Below are 20,055 nucleotides of genomic sequence, written 5' to 3'. Positions count from 1 at the left end.
TGTAAAGTGTTTTAATCACGAAAAGTAAGAACAAATGCATCAATCCTTTTAATCAAAAAACATTTGAAATTTTACTTACTGCTTGTTATTACAGTCAGCTGAGCTGCATCCTCTGTTTATCACTCATCTTACTTCTTTATCTTGCTATGGTTTAACAGAATGTCCTGCTCTATTGTTGCTTAGTACAATTTAGATCTTCCTCAAAATGTCATCCCAGAATGAAAAAAAAAAGCAAAAAATTTAAGAAATAGGGGTTTTATGCTTTAGGTCAGTTCTGAATACTTAGACCGTGAACTACATTAATCTGAGGAAGATGATGACCTGGCATTTTTACGCTCGGCTCTGCATTGTAACAAATAAGAGGGGAGGGGAAGCCAGTTTTAGTACTTTAGTAGTTTTAATATATATGGGAATATTCAACAACCAAAATAGAAAGCATGAAGCTATGCTGTTGCATGAGTGTCTGGGAATTTACATGTATGTTTGCAATTGAAGCAGAACAAACTGAAGCCCAAACAGACGACCAAATGCTGCAGAGCGGAAAAACCACAGCGCTGCAGCAACGAATCTGGACCTGGCAGGAAGCCCAGGAGAAAGAGTCCCTCTCCAGAGCTGCAGATCTTTCATCTCCGTTGATTTCCAAGTGCCCTCACCTGTGCAGGAGGAGGAGTAAAAGGGGAAAAGACCTCAGAAACTCACCCATGGAGCCCAGGGCCGTAACAGCACGGACATGAAAAACTCAGATTTTTTAATTTGTTTGCAGATTTAAAAAAAGAGATAAAAAATCAAACAAGTCAAAGTTTAGACTGTGCAGGCCTCATTTAAAACAATATGTAATACACCAGCTATGGACTTTTTAACTATTGCAACATCTCACTAGGGAAAAAAGGATATATAGTCAGCTGGTCACAACTTCATGGGGCCACACAAACTCACCTTTTCAGAGTGTGTGGGGGGCACCATACCCTCCATGCTGAGTTTTATTGCTTTATCTGTTGGGTTCCATGGATGTGGAACCAAGATAAGAGCAAACTCAGGAAGAAGTTAAATAAGATGACTTAAAATCCTGACGCTTTTGCTTGGCTGCAGCAGGTTTTGGGTCTGAAACATGCAAGATCATGAGCTAAATGTTGTCCTGTGATGTGATGACAGACAATGACTGACTGTCAGGGTAGTACACGTTGAGGTGTGGATTAAACGCAGCTCAGTCCAGGTGAAGAGGATGAGGCTGATTAAGGACACGGCTGCACCATGAAACCATGACAGAAGCACTCAATAATTAGCTTCTGCTCATTTAACCGCACACCTGATCAGTTTATGATGAGTGCTCCAAGTGTCTCACACTTTTACCAAATAAACACTCTTGTTGTCTAGGATGAGGCGATCTTTTTGCATGAAATAGGTAATGGGGACATAAAATTGTGCCTAGAAAAATGTTTGTTTTCACCATGAGAGAATGACAACAACAATAGTTCACATCTCTAAATACACAAATGTACGCAACATCTGTTGGCGGCTACAGGAACTTGATGGAGAAAAAGGAAACAGATAAGGCTTGATTGCTCTGTCGTGAATCTGTATCAAAGCGGGCAAACGTCAGGCTTTGCGCTTCCCAGTGAACGGATATGTAGTTCATCTGCCACTAACACGCTTGATGTGAGCTCCGCTCACGTCCACACTCTTAAACACCTGAAAATGCATTAAACAGGTGCTGCGGTCAGTTCATCAAATTGTCAAAACGTTCAATTGTTTGGCCAGTGGATAATTACTCTTTGTTCAAGTGTTATGTATGACTTACAGACCTTTATGTGTTTGAGAGGGATTTAACAAGTCTGCTGTGCTATATTTGGCTTATACCCTTTTTGATGGAGTCTGCTCTCTCAGTAATCTTTGTTTAAGGCCTTTAAGGTCTGACAAATTCTGTTAATCTTATATTTATTAGTTTGTAAGTAACTAGCAGTGGCCTAAGAATTAAAATAAATGTAAAAGGGTCTGGATCCTCTAAGGTTTAGGAATTAGACGTTTTTGGATGCCTTTCATGGTCAGTGGTTCCGGATGCCATAGTCCTTCTCCAACTGTTGCCTTTTATGATTTGGCATGCGTGTAGCACGGTGGCGCAGTGGTTAGAGCTTTCCTCACAGTGAGAAGACCCCGGTTGAGATCCTGGCTGGGACCTTTCTGTATGGAGTTTGCATATTTTCCTTAGGGGCCTTTTCAGAGAATTCTGGATACCTCCCACAGTCCAAAAATAAAAACATGCTTCATTGCTGAATTGGGTGTGAATGTGAATATGGGTGCCTGTGTGGCCCTGCAACAGACTAGCGATCTTTTCGGGGCATATCACACTTTTGCCCAACAGTGGGTTGGTTGGCTCCAGCAGCCTTGTGACCCCAAAAGGAATGAAGTGACTTTGGAAGACGGATGGATTTTGTTCTCAGTTAGGACAAAAAAATACTTAAAAAAATGACAAAGCAGCAATAATATTTTTGGTACTTTACAAAACAAATATTCAACAATTGGTGGATGTTAACTGTTCATCTTATAGGTTACATCATGAACATTTATGTCAGATTCACAGAGCTTGCATTACTTTAGACCAATCCAAAAAGGAAGCAAGATTCCAAGTGTTGGTTCCATTATGACTAGAAAAAGTTAAAAGCATTCAAACTGGTTTACCCCCTTTGAAGTGAATGACTTTAACCCTTCCAAAAGTTTAACAGTGTTTTTGCCCCTTCTTCTAGTCTTAGGTGTCTGCAGAAACTGCATCTATCGTGGTCTACCATCAATTTCACTTTGGAAAAAAAAAGTAAGAAGTAAGAAGTTGTGCAGTGACTCCATGAGGATGCTTCCTAATAATTGGTTCCCATGTCGGCTCAGTGCAGGGATGATGAAGGGTTTTTTAGCAAAACTGTAAAGCCAGGTGTTTGGAGTATGCCTGGCTGGAAGATAAAGTTATCTAACTGTTCTGGTTCAGGGCCTCAGTGGCTTTAAATAATCCGCTGCTAGTCATTCATAAATTATACCTAATCATTGATAAACGTTGGTGTTTTGACCATCTCCTGTAGGTTCACGTCCAATAAACTTTGCAGGTTTTAGACCTGTTCGATCCAGCTGAAGGCGGTGAAGAAGCAGGTAAACATTGACTGCTTTTTTCAAAATATGTCTGACTAAAACAAGTGCGATCACCGCAGTGTGACGGTTTCTTGGCTGCTTCAGGGGGGCAAAGGTCATCCACATTCAAAACAGGCGCCTGACTTTAGCCTTCATTCACCAAAATGAGGCACTGGAGATGATGGAAATTTAACTTCTTTTCGGTGTTGCTTTTTGAAAATTCCTCTGAAAAGATGTCAAACGTGTTAAGCTTTAGCTATTTTATCCCTTTAACACCAGAGATGTTGCCAGCAGCACCTAAATAACACACACTCTTTGACATATCGTAACTCTCGTAAACATGAATCAGCTGATTCTGACGTGGAGAAAAGCAGCTTTTTATTTTTATTTCGGCTGTGCAAAATATCACTAACATAAAGTGTTCCATAACGGTGCACAGCCACTTTTCTCCACGACAGACTCAGCTGGCTTACATTAATCGCCTAAACACTTTGCTATTATAAAGTGTAAGTATAAGGTTAATTTTCTCCGCTTCAGAATCCGCTGGATTTACTTAAACGGTGAAGAGTTACGGTAGTCAAAAGAATGTAAACACTGGAACGAAAGCACCAGTGTTAAAAAAATAAAATAAAATAATAAAAAAAAAATTGTAAAATTCAAGAGAAAGTCAACAGCTTATTCTGTTCTGTTTGCACAAATGAAAAAGTAAAAATGAAATTGCAATGTGACACATTTTACAAATAAGTTGTGACTAATTGTAGACAAAAGCAAAGGAATTACACTTTTCACAGTTATCTTTAAAACCATTTGCTTTATATTTCTCTTTAAAATGAATTGCTGGTTTGTCAATTTACTTAGAATTTTGTGCCACTATCTCTTCACTAGCTGTCTGGACCAATATGGACAGACATGAGGCCTAAAGGGTTAACAGCTTCCAGCCAAAAATAAATAATTTTGTATTTGATAGTCATTTACAGCTAAATCAATTCAGAAAACTGTGTGTATCTCGTAAGCTATAGTGTCAATTTGACGACCATACAGCTTGTGTTTTTCATAAATATAAACTTGCATCAAACTCCTCCCAACTATGTCTGCCCGTATGCATGAATGTGCTGGACTGAAACTGGTCTTAAAGCTGTCCAGATTAACACTGTTGGTCAAATCTAAGGGAGCTGGGAAGATCACATGACTGTGTTTCCCAGGCAGCTGGTCACCTGCAGTAAAGCTTTGTGGCATCAGCTGTCAGCCAGCCAACAAAGAAACGCTGCACCGCACACAGGGGCAGCCTGCACTGAGCGGGCGGAGGTCTTCTTTCTGTGCCAAGCTACTGAAAATACCTAAAAATGACATAAGGTAGAGTCATTTCTGAGTTTGTTGTTTTCCACATGGTTACAAACCAGAGAAGAAACATGGACTTGTTCAGAAAACACAAAACACACCACCGGAGATTGCTATGACTCATCAAAATACCTTTGCTGACACAGCTTTAGATGTAAGGACGTTTCTTTTGGAGCATATTGCTCTCGGGTCGCTGACCTCTCTATGTGCTGAAGATGTCACAGGTGTGATAATCAGCTGAGAGCCCGCTCGCCAGAGCGTGGAGCAAAACACAGTGAGTTTACGAGTGACTGACGCATGCAAGGTAAAGCCGGAGTTTACCTTCTTTGTGTTCCTTTGGCTGCCTGCAGTTAGTGAGCGCTGAGACAAGATGGATGAGATTACTGCCTGCATTCACGTGGAAATGAAAACTGGTTCTAACCTGATCCCACTGTTTCTTTAGTCCAAGCTCTTGTATCCAGCCTCAGTAATATTTGTTTTCACTGTAAATGATCTGTGCACAGACCACGGCACTGACGCCCCAGTCACATCTTCAGTCATTTTCCCTGCTGTGTTTTCTCACTAGATGAGTTTGTCTTAGTTCATTTTTGCTAAACCTAAATGTATTTCGGTGTCAGAAAACAGAGAGGAAAGGTTACATTTCTGGATCCGTCTGTGCCTGTTTTTTTTTCTTTGCAGTTATCCACCGTACAACAATAGTAAGTGACGTCAGTGAGGTGTTCAGGGAAAGTTTGATACCACTGAAACTGATTGGTATTAGGATGCAGACAGATTCAGGGACAAGGAAGTGTCTAGAAAAACAATTACAAATCCAATGTGGAGAGCTCCCTCTGGTGTTACATATTGGTCTGACAATTTGGCCCAAAAGCCTCATTTGGAAAATGTTTTCAGTGAATTACAGCGACAAAGGCACAAGGAAAAAGATACACACACAGTGGGGAAACAAAAGCTTTATTAGTCACAGTTTCTGCAAGTTGTCCCGGTTAAAAAAAATGAGAAAGGTCTATGTCCATCATATGTATGCTTTGACTGTGAGAGATAGAATGTTAAAATATACAAAAATAAATAATAAACAGTTTTTGTATGATTTTTACATAATTTATTTGTATAATGGTGCAGTAAAAAGTATTTAGCTCCTGCAAACAAGCAAGAATTCTGTTTCATCACACATCTGTTAATTATTTTAGACGATCTATCCTCCACCCAAACAGTCAGATTCAACTTCTCCGCCATGACCAAGACCAAGGAGCTGTCAAAGGACACCAGGGACACGATTGTAGATCTGAACAAGACTGGGATGAACCAATCTACAACAAACAAGTAGCTTGACTAGAAGAGACCAACTGCTGAAGCAATTATTTGAAAACATGAAAACGCAAGATCACTCTCCCTCCACCTGGAGCTCCATGCAAGTTTCACCTAGTGGGTATCAAATGATTTTGAGAACAGTGAGGTAACAGCCCAGAATTTTAGGAGGGGACTAGTCAATGACCTGGAGAGAGCTGGGATCATATTAACCCTTGTGCTCACCTATGACCCCACCCTTACATTGACGTGTTCTCCCTAACATGACAAAGGTGGATAAAGGTGAAGAGGATTCCATGTAATCCATGGACACCAGTGAAGATCACAAATCATTGAAGAAAAAAGGTTCAGAGCACTGTCTAGTGGGTCTAGATGACCCAACTCCCAATGTCAAAGTGTCTAGCATAACACAAGGGTTACAAAAGGTTACTATAGAAACACAAGATGACGTTATGGATTAGGATCACACAGTACTTCAAAGGTCCCCTCGCTTCACATGTCCAGGTCTGTCTAAAGATTGTCAGAATCCATCTGGATGATCCAGAAGAGAACGGGAAGAATGGTGCATGGTCAGATTAGACCAAAATGAACTCTTTGGAATAAATGCCGCTTGCCATATCAAGTGGAAGAATGCTGAGCTGTAACATACCCATTGTGAAGCATGGGAGTGGAAACATCATGCTTTGGGCTGCTTTGCTCCAAAGATGAGGGGACAACTGGTCCACATCAAGGAAAGGATGGTGAGATGAATAGTGAGACTTGGGGCAATTGACTATTTCTATTACCCCCTACCTGTTAATGATTACCTGGATCAGGCGTGTTTTGCCAATAAGAGGCTACAAAGGCAGGTTGGTTGGAAAACATTTCTAACATATGCCTTTGACACCTGTGAACTACAGTGTGTCCAAACCTGATTAAAAACTTAGAGGAAAAATTTGATCTCTGTCAGTGAAACCAGGTTTACATTACAAAGCATTGAGGTAAACTTTTGTTAATGACCAAATGATTATTTTATGCACTAACATAAGCACTAATAATATATATAAAAATATATATATATATATATATATATATATATATATATATATATATATATATATATATATATATATTTATATATACACGGCTGGGTAGCTCGGTTGGTAAGGTGCAGGACTGTCATGCAGGAATCCCGGGTTCGATTCCCAGGGCGGAATGAACAATTAATGGCAATGAAAAATGGGGCAATTACCATGACAATGGAAATGGGGCAATTACCATAACAATGACGGGCAATTAACATCACCCAGTGAGGGTCCTTGGGCAAGACCCTTAACGCTACTGCCTACCTCACAACATGAGAGACAATGAACCATATGTCATGCCGGCTCAGACGTCGCCCGGCCAAACAAGGTCTGCGTCAGGTGCTGAGGAACCAGAGCACCCTGATGGAAAGTGGGCTACTGGAACAAGACGGAAATGGACTAGATGTGAGAACAAGGTTCTGTTAGAATGCTACTACTCAAGTAATCCCACCCAGAGGGGTTACATGCAGAGAATGTGGAATGAATGGATGCTTCGAAACCCACAATCAGGGCTAACTGCCAAACAACTGGTAGCCCAGTGCTCTAACATCCATAAACGGCAACTCCTATCACAACAACCACAATTACACTGAGCGAGGCAGCAACTGACCTGAAAGACAAGATCATGTCTACAATGAACACTAGGCAACCCCGACACCAGCTACAACGGTTAAGTGACGTACCTGAAAGTCTACTGGAAACTGTGAATGAAGCATTGAGGGCAATTCCTACCCCAACCATCACAGAAACCAATGAACTGGTTTACACTTCAGCAGCAGTGATCCTTGAGATGCTTGGCTATAAGAGCAACCATGGAAGAAAACAGTACCCACCATGGAAGCAACGGTTAGAGGCCAAAATCAAGGCAACTCGGAAGGATGTGAGTAAGCTGACAGAGGCTCAAAGAGGTACAATGAGAAAGCAAGTACCTAAGAGATACAGCCAGATGTCCATACCTGTAGCACTGGAAACTGCCAAACAAAGGCTCCTAGCCTTGAGCAGCCGCCTAAAGAGGTACACAAGAGACAATGAAGCCAGACGAATAAACAGGCTCTTCGCAACTCAACCTGCAAAAGTGTACGCTCAGTGGCAGGGTCAAAACAGCCGAGCAGACCCACCAAGGCTGGAAACTGAACAGTACTGGAAACGTATGTGGGAAAAAGAGACAGCACATAACAGCAATGCCCAGTGGCTGGTCTCTCTGAGAAAAGAACATAGCAACCTCCCTGAACAGAATCCAGTAACCATCACAGTGGCTGACATCCAAGTAAGAGTCTCAGGTATGAAGAACTGGACAGCACCGGGCCCTGACATGATACATGCCTACTGGCTAAAGAAGCTTACCGCACTCCACGAGCGCCTGGCAGCACAAATGAACCAGCTGCTTAGGGATGGGACTCACCGCGAATGGCTAACGGAAGGGCGAACGATCCTGATCCAGAAGGATCCCTCAAAGGGTGCAATCCCATCCAACTACCGGCCAATAACCTGTCTGTCCACAACATGAAAGCTCATGTCAGGCATCATTGCAACCAAGATAAACAGGCACATGGATCAATTCATGAGTAACACACAGAAGGGCATTGGTAGAGACTCCAGAGGAGCCAAACACCAACTCCTGGTCGACAGAACAGTCGCCCAAGACTGCAAGTCACGACACACCAACCTGTGCACAGCCTGGATTGATTACAAGAAGGCCTATGACTCAATGCCACACACATGGATCACTGAATGCTTGGAGCTGTACAACATCAACAGGACTCTAAGAGCCTTCATAGGAAACTCGATGAAGCTGTGGAAAACCACCCTTGAAGCCAATGGGAAGCCACTTGCACAAGTGTCCATCAAATGTGGGATATACCAAGGTGATGCTCTGTCCCCACTGCTGTTCTGCATAGGTCTGAACCCCCTCAGCCAAATAATCAACAAGACTGGCTATGGATACCGACTCAGAAATGGGGCCAACATCAGTCACCTCCTCTACATGGATGACATCAAGCTATATGCTAAGAGCGAGCGTCACATTGACTCCCTGATCCACACCACCAGGATCTACAGTACTGTCATTGGGATGTCATTCGGGCTCGAGAAATGCAGCCGGATGGTGACAAAGAGAGGCAAGGTACTCCACACAGGAGGGGTCTCACTCCCAGATGGAACAATAACAGACATCGAGGACAGTTAAAAGTACCTTGGAATTCCCCAGGCAAATGGCAACCTGGAGCAGGCAACAAGGAAAGCTGCAACAGCTAAATACCTCCAACGAGTAAGGCAAGTCCTGAGAAGCCAGCTCAATGGCAAAAATAAGACCCGGGCAATAAACAGCTACGCACTGCCAGTTATCAGATACCCTGCAGGAATAATAAGATGGCCAAAGGAAGAGATACAGACCACGGATGTTAAAACACGAAAGCTCCCCACCATGCATGGAGGGTTCCATCCCAAATCCAGCACACTGAGACTGTATGCTAGCCGCAAGGATGGAGGCCGAGGACTAGTGAGTGTAGAAGCCACTATCCAGGATGAAACATCCAAGATGCATGAGTACATCAAGCTCAAGGCCCCAAATGACAGTGTGCTCAGTGAATGTCTCAGGCAATGGAGAGCAGAGGACACAGTGCTGGAGGACAGATCCTCATGGGAGGACAAACCCCTGCATGGGATGTACCACCGGACCATAACTGAAGTGGCTGATATCAAGAAGTCCTACCAATGGCTAGAAAGGGCTGGCCTACAGGACAGTACTGAAGCGCTCATCCTGGCAGCTCAGGAACAAGCCCTGAGCACCAGAGCGATAGAGGCTCAGATCTACCACACCAGACAAGACCCAAGGTGTAGGCTGTGCAAAGAGGCCCCTGAAACAATCCAGCACATAACTGCAGGATGTAAGATGCTGGCAGGTAAAGCATACATGGAGCGCCACAATCAAGTGGCTGGAATAATATACAGGAACATGTGTGCACAATATGAACTGGAAACCCCAAGGTCAAAATGGGAAACACCTCCGAAGGTGGTAGAGAATGAGAGGGCAAAGATCCTGTGGGACTTCCAGATCCAGACTGATCGGATGGTAATGGCAAACCAACCAGACATTGTAGTGGTGGATAAAGAACAGAGGAAAGCCGTTGTGGTGGATGTGGCAGTGCCAAGCGATGGAAACATCAGGAAGAAGGAACATGAGAAACTGGAGAAATACCAGGGACTCAGAGAAGAACTGGAGAAAGCCTGGAAAGTGAAGGTGACAGTGGTGCCTGTGGTAATTGGAGCACTCGGGGCAGTAACCCCCAAGCTGGAGGAGTGGCTACAACAGATACCTGGAAAGACCTCAGACCTCTCAGTCCAGAAAAGCGCAGTGCTAGGAACAGCTAAGATACTGCGCAGGACCCTCAAGCTCCCAGGCCTCTGGTAGAGGACCCGAGCTTGGATGAGAAACCACCCGCGGAGGGTGAGAAGGGCGTTTTTTTTTTTTTTTAATCATTATCACTTTATAAATATATATATATATAAATTTCATTGATAATGATTTCATTGATTATTTTTTAAAACTCTGTCCCTTACAGCTGAAGTACAATAAACATTACACATGAATAATCAGTGACTTGCAAATACCGTTTTTTTGTTCTACTCTATGTACAACTACTGTACATGAAAACCCAAATAATATTATGCAAAGTGACACAACATTGAGCTTTAATAAAATGACTAAGGAAGATTTAAAAAATAAGAGGTTTTTTTATGAAGCCCTTACTTAAATGAGAGCAGCCTCCTATGCATCTACTAACCGATAACAATAGTTTGTCAAAAATCTATTCTCCTAACATGTCTTGAGGTTTCTTTTTTGATTTTAAGGAATAATAACCAGGTTTCAGAAGAAAAGTCCTGAGCACCAATCAGAATCACAAATATTTGTGCTCCTTTTGCCATATTTTTGATATTTTCATTTTGGATAATAATTTTTCATAATAATTTTAGTAATATTTTTAATTATCTAATATAAATGTAATTTGTGATGTCCTTTATTGATGTTATATTATATAGATTATTTCTGAATGTCGTGTTGCTGCCACAGATAAATGAAATTTCCCCATTGTAGGATTAATAAAGTCATCTATCTATCTATCTATCTATCTATCTATCTATCTATCTATCTATCTATCTATCTATCTATCTATCTATCTATCTATCTATCTATCTATCTATCTATCTATCTATCTATCTATCTATCTATCTATCTATCTATCTATCTATCTATCTATCTATCTATCTATCTATCTATCTATCTATCTATCTATCTATCTATCTAAATACTGGTAAGTACTTAAATCCACTTTAGAAAAACACCTACCTGAAACATCTCCTATAAATGAGTAAAAATTAAACAAAATTGCAAAAGTCCTCAGAAATGTACCTCTTTCAAAATCATTTTTATTTTATAATTTCTAATAACCATTTTAATAAAACATTTTTTATGTGAACTTTTTCTGTGTTTACCTTTATCTATGTTTTAAATGGTTTACAAATAATTATTATGCTCAAAAGGTTATATTCCTGTAATTCTCTTGTTTTCAGAGCAGTTGTGCCATCTAGTGGACAAATGTATAATTTAACAACAACTTGGAAGATTTGAGCTCAAGGAATAGATGTATTCCACTACATCTGTAGGTATAGTTTATTTAAAATGACTGAAGTCAAACAAAGTGCCATACAATAAAATCTACAAGTAATAAAAACCAGTAAAAAGCAAAAACAATGTAAAAGTAGGATAGTAAAATATAAAATAAATGCAATAGTAAAAGAAGAACACTGATAAAAGCATGGGCAAGTAAAAAAAAAGCAACAGCAGAGCAGAGTCTTGAGCTCCTAACGGGAGCACATTATCTGTACACAAAGAGGAAAAAAAATCATAAACCACATTTATAAACATTTGCAAAAGTAACTAGAAAGAGTTAGGGAGTGTTCAAAAGCAGAATTTCTAGATTTGCAAACAGGTCTATACTCTGTCCTTTAGAATAGCTGCTTTTGTATTTTTTCCACTAATCAATGTATTTGCTCGTTATTCCACGATTTGTCACAGCCGATGCAAAAACAGACACACACAAGGAAAAGAGTCCAGAACAAACACAAAGCTCATGAGTCACTGTGTTTGATACATTCTGGGAATGGAGCAGAAATGATGCTTTCATCTGCTTAAAGGGAGAGTTACATCTGGGCTCATTTTTAATTATCACAATCTAAACTGCAGCACTAAATAATGGATGAATGCCAACAATTTAACAGTAGACTTTTAAGTACTGTACAAATGTCTGACAAAGGTACTGAACCAAAACAAACAAATGCAAAACATAGTTTTGTACTTCTGACTCTTATGTAACTATGCATGCAAGCAATATGTGTATTATATATTTTATAAATGTGTATATTATATGTTCTAAACATAATTGTACATTTTTCAAACCCTTTGACTTAAATTGCATTTCTATGAGGATTCAGCTGAAGAAGTGGGAAGGTCACTGTGGATCTGCTAAACCCTGAGGCCTGCTCTGAGCAAGTGCAAAGGCCCCTGCAGACGGGCAGCTGTCTCATACTAGTGCCAAGTGGCTGATTAAAAGCACATCCCTGTGATGGAACAGCAAAGTTCCTTGAGCCATTCCGTAGAAAGATGTTTAAAACCCACTAAGCTGCATTAACAAGACATTTAGTCTCCAAAAGAGCTGCATAACACTCAAAACTGATCAATGTTTAGCTTGCAGCGAAATCAGCATCAATACAAAACTTGACAGATTTTTCTATTGTAGGTCTCTTTATCTAATGCTACAATGATCTACTTTATTTGGTTTCTTATTCTGTGGGCTGTTTTTCTTCCGATATCCTTCCATCGTTGTGGTTGCTGGGCCTGAGCCAAATGTCAACCCACTGGGGTGTTAACATTTACCCAAACAAATGAGAGTTGGATTTAGTGCAATCATTTCAGCTTATATTGCTGTTTAGGTGGCAGTCGTTATTCCTTTGCATGAAAGATGGGGTGAAACTCACAACTAGATCAGCTTTAAAAAAAATATAAGCTTCCCACAGTCCAAAAACATGCTTCATATGTTAAATGGTCACTCCAAAGTGTCCCTAGATGTGCGTTTGGGAGTAGTTGTGTTGCCCTGCGACAGACTTGCAACCCCCTCTTCGGCCAACAATAGCTGGGACAGGCTCCAGCAACCCCATGACCGTAAAAGGGGTATTTCAGAAAATGGATAAATGGCTTTTTATTTGAAGTAAACAGATATGAAAACATGTATTTTAACAGCCAGCCACAATGCATAGTGTTCATGTGCTGTAATTGTAACTCAGCCTCAAATGAGCATACAAAAACACAAAAACAAAGAAGAAAGGATTAGATGTAGCAAAACAATTCAAGAAAGATTTACACGAACACAAATGTTATGTGGTTGGTTTATGAACCACCAAAATACCTATATACACAAAACTAAGATTTGTTGATTCTAAAATATGATGGGAGCTTCATTCCTTTACACACATTCCTTTTATTTGATCCAATATGATGTGCTTAACAGGAAATGACAGACAAGCACTGACAATGTCAGAAATCAAAGCTTTGTCTCCTCCTCTGGTCACCGATGGAAACTGTCTCCAGAGTTCTAATCCCACTTCCTGGATGCTGCACACCTGACTCTCATACACTCAATCAACCACAGCACTGAGCTGAGCCCAGTGTGAAGTACGGTTTGTGCCATTCTGCCTTCCTTACTGAGCGTTATAACTGGACCTGATCGGCTTTCTTCTGACCCTGTTTGTCTGCTGTGACTCCCACCTGGATCTTGTCTCTCCTCTGATTGCCTGTTTTTGACCCCTGCCTGCCAGACCCTGATTTATCTTTGTGGGCTTTTAGACGAGGTAAGAAACCTGCTGCAAATGGAGCCAGCCATTTGCCTGTTCTTGTGACAGACTAAATTATTTGAATATTTGCTGGTTTGGGTCTAAAGGACAGCTCTGGCCCCTTGAGAATACTTTGTAAAAAGGAGTTAAAATCCACGTTTGACTTGAGTTCACCCATGTGCAGGGGGGAGCACATTTTTCTGATTTAGATTTTTTTTTTTGGTTATAAATCAATTGACAAAATGTAAAAACATAATTATTACAAAAATAAAATAATCCTTTAAATCTACGGTTACCATCTTGTGAATTAAGCAAATTGCACGGCTGTTAACACAGGTAGGTCTTGCCTTTTATTTATGTAGACAAAATGCAAAGTTAGTTTTATAAAAATAAGTGTCTAAGCCTGGCTTCATGTCATTTAACCTAAAAAAAACGATAATGTTCTACATGAATTGCTCTTAAAGGCGTCTTTTAATATAAAATGCAACAGTCTAATTTTTTTTTAATTATACTTCAGTTTATTCAATTCAAGTTAACACTTTATTACAGTTGACCAAATTCACTTGCAGCTTCTGAGTCTGCATAACAGAACATGGAGATGGGAGCCTTTCAGCCTCCACCTATGGTGAAACACTCATAACATTATAATAGCCATTGATAGTCAGAGCACATTAGAAACAGGTGATGGGTGCCAAAAACCGGGTGAAAGGTTAATTAAATCCCCTATCTGACAGAAGCAGTGGTGTTAACACTAACCTGTGTTTTCCTTGAGGAACTGAAGACAACCGTGAGCATCAGTAACGAAATAATTGGACTAAAAATGTAATGTTTGGTAAAAGTTAACTGCTGGGAAGGCTTTCTCTCAGTTCTCATTGTAATGAATCAACTTTTCTTTGTGTGGGAAATTTACTTTATTTTTTTTTTTTTGTAACAAGTTTTTAAAAAACCCAATCATCCATGTGAATGTTTTACTCCATGATTACTGAAAAGTTTTTTTTTTTTATTTTGCTTCATGCAATATAGTAGATAATGAAAATCATTTTGCAGAAGTCATGCAAAAAAAAAAAAAAACCCTGACTCTGTCCTGGATTGATTAAAAAGCAAGTCTTTCTAATTGTGTTTAGCCCTGCAAAGTGAAGATGCCTGTCAGAGTAGGTGAAGCGTAAAGACTCTGGCCTTTCTGTTCGAGGATTCCACTTTACATACAGCTCAAGGCCTGATATTTCATTGTGAAAACGATGTCAGACACTATTAATTGTACTCGTTGTAGAGCTGCATTAAGTACCTCACCTTGTCAAGTGATTTGAGATTAGAGTATTTGTAATTGGGTGCTACTTTCCACACTGAATAATGGTTCCCTAAAAACAAAGAGCACATAGACGTCAGTCGCTTTGCTCAAACTTCCTAATAGCATTCTGCGTGAAAAACATTACGTAAAATATTCATGTGTTGAAAAATTTCAGAACAACTAGTCCTTTAAAAAAAAAACTGCAAAGGCTTGTGCAACTAGGAGTACCAGTAAAGTAATGCATCCTTGTTTGATGTGCTGCATTGTTTTTAATGCAGAAGCAAATCCGCAGATAAAGGGAGCAGAATTAGTGTTTGTAATTCCCTCCCCTTGTTGTGGCTCATAGAGCTTTGATGGGCTTTGGGTTGAGAAGGAGAAAGGTGTTGACGCGTTGTTAATTCCTAGCTGCCCTAATGGAATGGCATCAACTAAAGAAGCTGAGGGAGTTCATGCAGGCAAGTCAAATGCAACAAGAGTGGAAAGCGCCAGAATTTATTAGCGACACATTATAGAGGGTGTGGGACTGTTTGGTGGGGGGGAAAAAAGAGCAGGCGGGAAAAGTTTAAATGTTTTACTCATTCTGTTGGAAATATCCAAATCAAGGTCCACTAATTCACCCAGACTGACATTACCAAAGCTTAACCCTGAAGCTCCCAGAGATGTGCCATGCGCCTGGGTCTCTTCCCTCTTGCCAGTTTTGACCCCAAAGACTGCTTGGTATCACTTTCCTTTCTGTGGGCTCACCACCTGCAGGAAGGAACACAAAGGGGAACAGTGTTGTGTGTTTTGGGCGGTGGTCAAGGGTGGTTGTCTCCAAGGCCTAAGCCACAGAAAATCAATCCAACCATCAGAACATGCAGTATCCTGAAAAGTAGGGGGAGTGGGAAGAAGATTGGGAGACTAAAAAAAGATTTTACCTGACAGCAACATCCTCAATAAACACATAATACTGTTGAAACCAAATTAGGCCTCAAATAGAATGTGGAAATGTGCCCATGTAGAAATTGCTTATATATTGTTGATTTTATTCATTATTTTTTGCTTCTGTTTTTGTGTGCCTTTAGTATATTGTCCTTTTTTTTGTGCTTTTTTTTTTTTGCTGTGTTTTTACTTGGGGCTGCACGGCATGGCACCCTCGATTAGTGTTTTCACCTCACAGTGAGAGCACTGGTTCAAATCCCAGCTGGGACCCTTCTGTGTGGGGTTTGCATGTTCTCCCTGTGCATGCAGGGGTTTCTCCACACTCTGGCTTCCTCCCACATTCCAAAAACATGCTTCATGAGTTAATTAATTAGTCAAAGTTGTCCCTAAGTGTGACAGAGTGTGTATGATTGTGTGGCCCTGGGACAGACTGGTGTTCTGGGTGACATGGCTTTGCAACATCACATGGGGACAGAGCCTCTGGTCTGGCAGAGCAGGGTGACACCATTGTCTTGTCACATCTGTGGAAAAATGTCCTCAGGGTACTGGAGAGGAGAATCCGGCCCCTAGCTAAACATCTGATTCAGGGGGAAAAGTGCTTTTATTTTTTTGTCTCGGTTGTGGAACTGCAGATCAATTCTACATCTTACATGCAGTGTAAAATGTTCATGGAAGTCTACCCATCCAATCTCCATGTGGATTTGGAGAAAGGGTTTGACCTTGTCCTCTGCAGTGTTTGTTTGATTTGTTCAATTTACTGGTCAATCTGTGTTCCCACCCTCACCAGATTTGTAATTGCCTCCTCCACATCAAGAAAAGCCTCTCACAAGCTTCCCTGGAGTGGTTTCAGAGCATGTCCGACTATAGGAGAAGGCCTGGAGAAGACCTAGAACACTCTGAGGGCACTGTCTCTTGGCTGTTGAGGGCGCCATGGGTTTTCCCTAGGAAAACCTTAAGACGTTTCTGTGGAGAGGAAAGTCTGGACATCTCTACATGTGCTTCTACTCTCTAAATTCAGATCAAAATAAGCAGCAGCAGCAGCAGCAGTAGAAGATGGATGGATTTCCAAAAAAAAACGTTTTTTTTTTAATGATTTATCTGCGCTTTTCCAGATGCTCAAAGCGCTTACAGTGTTTATCATTCATTCACTCCTCATTCATACTTGGTAGCTACTGTTGTGGCCACTGCTGCCCTGGGGCAGACTGATGGGGACGCCCCCATCAGTTGCTGCCAGTTCGCGCTTACGGCCGCTCTGACCATCACCGGGATCATTCATACATTCATACTCCAGTGGAGCTGCACTGGAGGCAAGGAAGTTTTATTGCCCAAGGACACAATGATAGGTTATTGAAAGTAGCTCAACTGGAAAACTGAGCTCAGGACTTAAACATGTTTCCACTGCCTCTGTTTGCCTATTTCTCTTTGTAATTATTTGTTTTAAACATAAAATATTTTTTATAAGCAATAATTTTGTTGAATTTGTTGTCCAAGGCAAGGGATTAATTAGTTGGACAGTAGTTAGATTTATTGATAATTATCTCTAACTAAATAAATACTCATTCACTCTTTACAACATAAGGGAAATCCAAACACTTATTATCTTTCATTAAATATCTAAATATTCTTCTATTCCTTTTGAGATTTTCAATCATGCTAAAGAGGAAATAATGAAGAGCATTGCATAGCTCCACGTATTCAGCTGCTAACAGGATGGGGTCTTCATTAATCAGGAAGATTAAACCCATCGCGTCATCAGTTTTTACTGCTGTTCTCTGTGCAGCACGAGTCAATGCCCTGTTCATCAGACTCATCAAAGGGCTATCTTTACCTCCAGACCCTATGTTTAACTTTTACTCATAAATCAAAAGGAAATGCTTCCAGAATATTGACTACAGAGGGCATTCATTATTCACTTTTTATGGCAGCAAGTCAATGTGTGAAATGGTGTGGGGGGGAAAAAGGGCAGCAAAGGGTTTCTGCCACTCCAGAGTAAAATAACTTTGCTGTTTTGAGGTTTAAAGATCATAAAAATCTCTAGAGTTGATCTTTTCTCTTTTCTTTTTTTTCCATTGATGCCATTTTGCTCTTTGATTTGGGAAACCTGCATTTAACAACCTTTTTTTTTTTTTTAGGCAATAAAAATTGGAAATAGTTTATGCTATGGCATTTGTCTAGCATATGAAAGTGTAAATAATTTTTGTCCGTTTATTGAAGTTTGTGGGCATTTGTTTCTGGTCATCATTTTAAAGATTCTATCACAGCTTCTTTTTAACAGCAGAGAGGTTTGAACTCTCTCTGATCTGTTACAACATTTTTTTTTTTTTTTTTTTTTTTTTCCAGCTTTTAAATTGTTGGCTTGTTGACTTATAAATATTATGCGGTTACTCTTTTGAAATATCCTAGTTTGGCAAACAGCTCCACCACTTAAAATGATAGAAGCACCAATCCGCATCAATATTTATGTATTTTTAAGTGGAGGAGCAAATTTTATATTTATGCACAAAGATAAACCCTCCAAGAATTTAAGAAGAGTTGTGTCGTTATTAATCAAGGATGATGGCACAACTTACTGTACATGCTGTTTGACTTAACCTGAATGATTGGAAAAAGCTGAGAAATACAAGAAAAATACTTACCAACGTCCAGCAGTTTAATTAATACTACTGCAACAACAAAACAAAATTCTGTGTTTTGATATTTTCTCTAGAACTTTATTTGATAGCGGTGTAACAAATAAACAATAGCAATTATTTGATTCAATTTCATATTTGTGGTAGGCAATTCAATTCACTTTCAATTTCAGTTCATTTTTCACAATTTGGAATTACTGACCTAAAACCAATCCAGAACATCTTTAGCCTAAAATTCAACCAGTGTGATTCAGAGATAAATACTTGGTACTGAACAGTGCAGAGGATGTTTTCCAGATTCCTTGTATTTCTTCAAGTATAAATTAAATGTGTACTAACAAGGAAACAAGAATTCATGTCAAATCCATTCACATTTTAGTTTCCTAAAGTTCAGCCCACTGTTTTTTTCCACACATTGGACTGGAGTGATGGCTTGATTATTTTTTTGCTGTCAACACATTTGTGTTGTCGTTAAATGACACTTAGTCGTTTTTATGTTTTAGTAAGATAAACCCAACACGCCTCAATCCAAATTGTATTTTCTAAGTTAAATTTGATTATCGGTTTCTCATTTTTACAATGGTATAGTTTGATTCGATTCTGCCTTAGGCACATTGATCCGGTTTGATCGTAGGAATTGAAATCGATAAATCCTTCCACCTGTATTATTTGACATTAAATTGATCTGATTGGGAAAAGTCCTCTCTGACACGTTGAATTATTATTGTTTTACCAAAATGTACTGCAATAAGGTGAGATCTTGAAAGTGTGACTGAAAGATTAAAAAGTGAAACAGGAAGTGATCATGAATAATCAGCAGTCTCTGGCGGTGGGGCTCTGGGCCGGACACCTCTTGCATGCTTGTGATGACCTCGAGCCACGTGAAGAAATGGTTGAACCCAGACGTCAGTGGTGGTTGAGGCCAGATTGTGCCAAATAGGAGAGCCAGGAGGAGAAAAGGTTGGAGGTGGGCTGGAAAAATGTCTGCAATACAAATAAACAAACTTCTATTGTAATAAGAAGAAAATAAGCACTCCTTAAAAGAAACGACATATTACATTAAAATAATTTATTATATTTTCTGCTTCACTTCTTTCTGTGTCTTTATTTTTTTGAGGGAAATTGTAGAGTGCCTTTTAAAGATTTCCTAGGATGCTTTTTGGGAGGCGGCCTTGTGTTCTCTTCAAAAGTACAACCTGGATTTAACCTGGTTGGTCTCCAGAGCTTTTACATTCAGCCATGTAAACCAGAAGGGAGGCTTCTAGATGAAACATCATCAAAAAAACAAAAGCTCATTGACTAATGGAGCTTTAAGTGGATTAGATCCTCCTTAATCCCTACAGCAGTGAAGGTCAGGATCTGCGCAGGAGAGCAAACTGTGTGCCTTTGTTGATGTGGTAGACGGCTGTGTTACTGCTATTAAAAATGATATATGTGGGTTATTGGACCTTTTTATTAAAACAAAAAATGTCAATTGTAATTTACCCTTCTTTTGACTCTTTCAGGGGCCTCT

The 20,055-nt window shown here is 40.1% G+C and overlaps 1 long non-coding RNA gene across 1 annotated transcript; it reads right to left on the bottom strand.

Annotated features, from left to right (window-relative positions):
* Positions 1-378: 378 nt before the first annotated feature.
* On the bottom strand, positions 379-1,147 carry LOC105354790 (uncharacterized). The gene is made up of 2 exons (XR_909349.4): positions 937-1,147; positions 379-653 (listed from the first exon to the last, which is right to left on the bottom strand). It is a non-coding gene; the product is annotated as an uncharacterized LOC105354790 (long non-coding RNA).
* Between the last annotated feature and the right edge of the window lie 18,908 nt (positions 1,148-20,055).

This window comes from Oryzias latipes, chromosome 9 (genome assembly GCF_053564925.1).
Source record: "Oryzias latipes strain Hd-rR chromosome 9, Olatipes_Hd-rR_3.1".
Classification (NCBI taxonomy): Eukaryota; Metazoa; Chordata; class Actinopteri; order Beloniformes; family Adrianichthyidae; genus Oryzias; species Oryzias latipes.
Note: the sequence above shows the minus strand (reverse complement) of the source record. Positions and strands in the feature narration are given on the sequence as shown.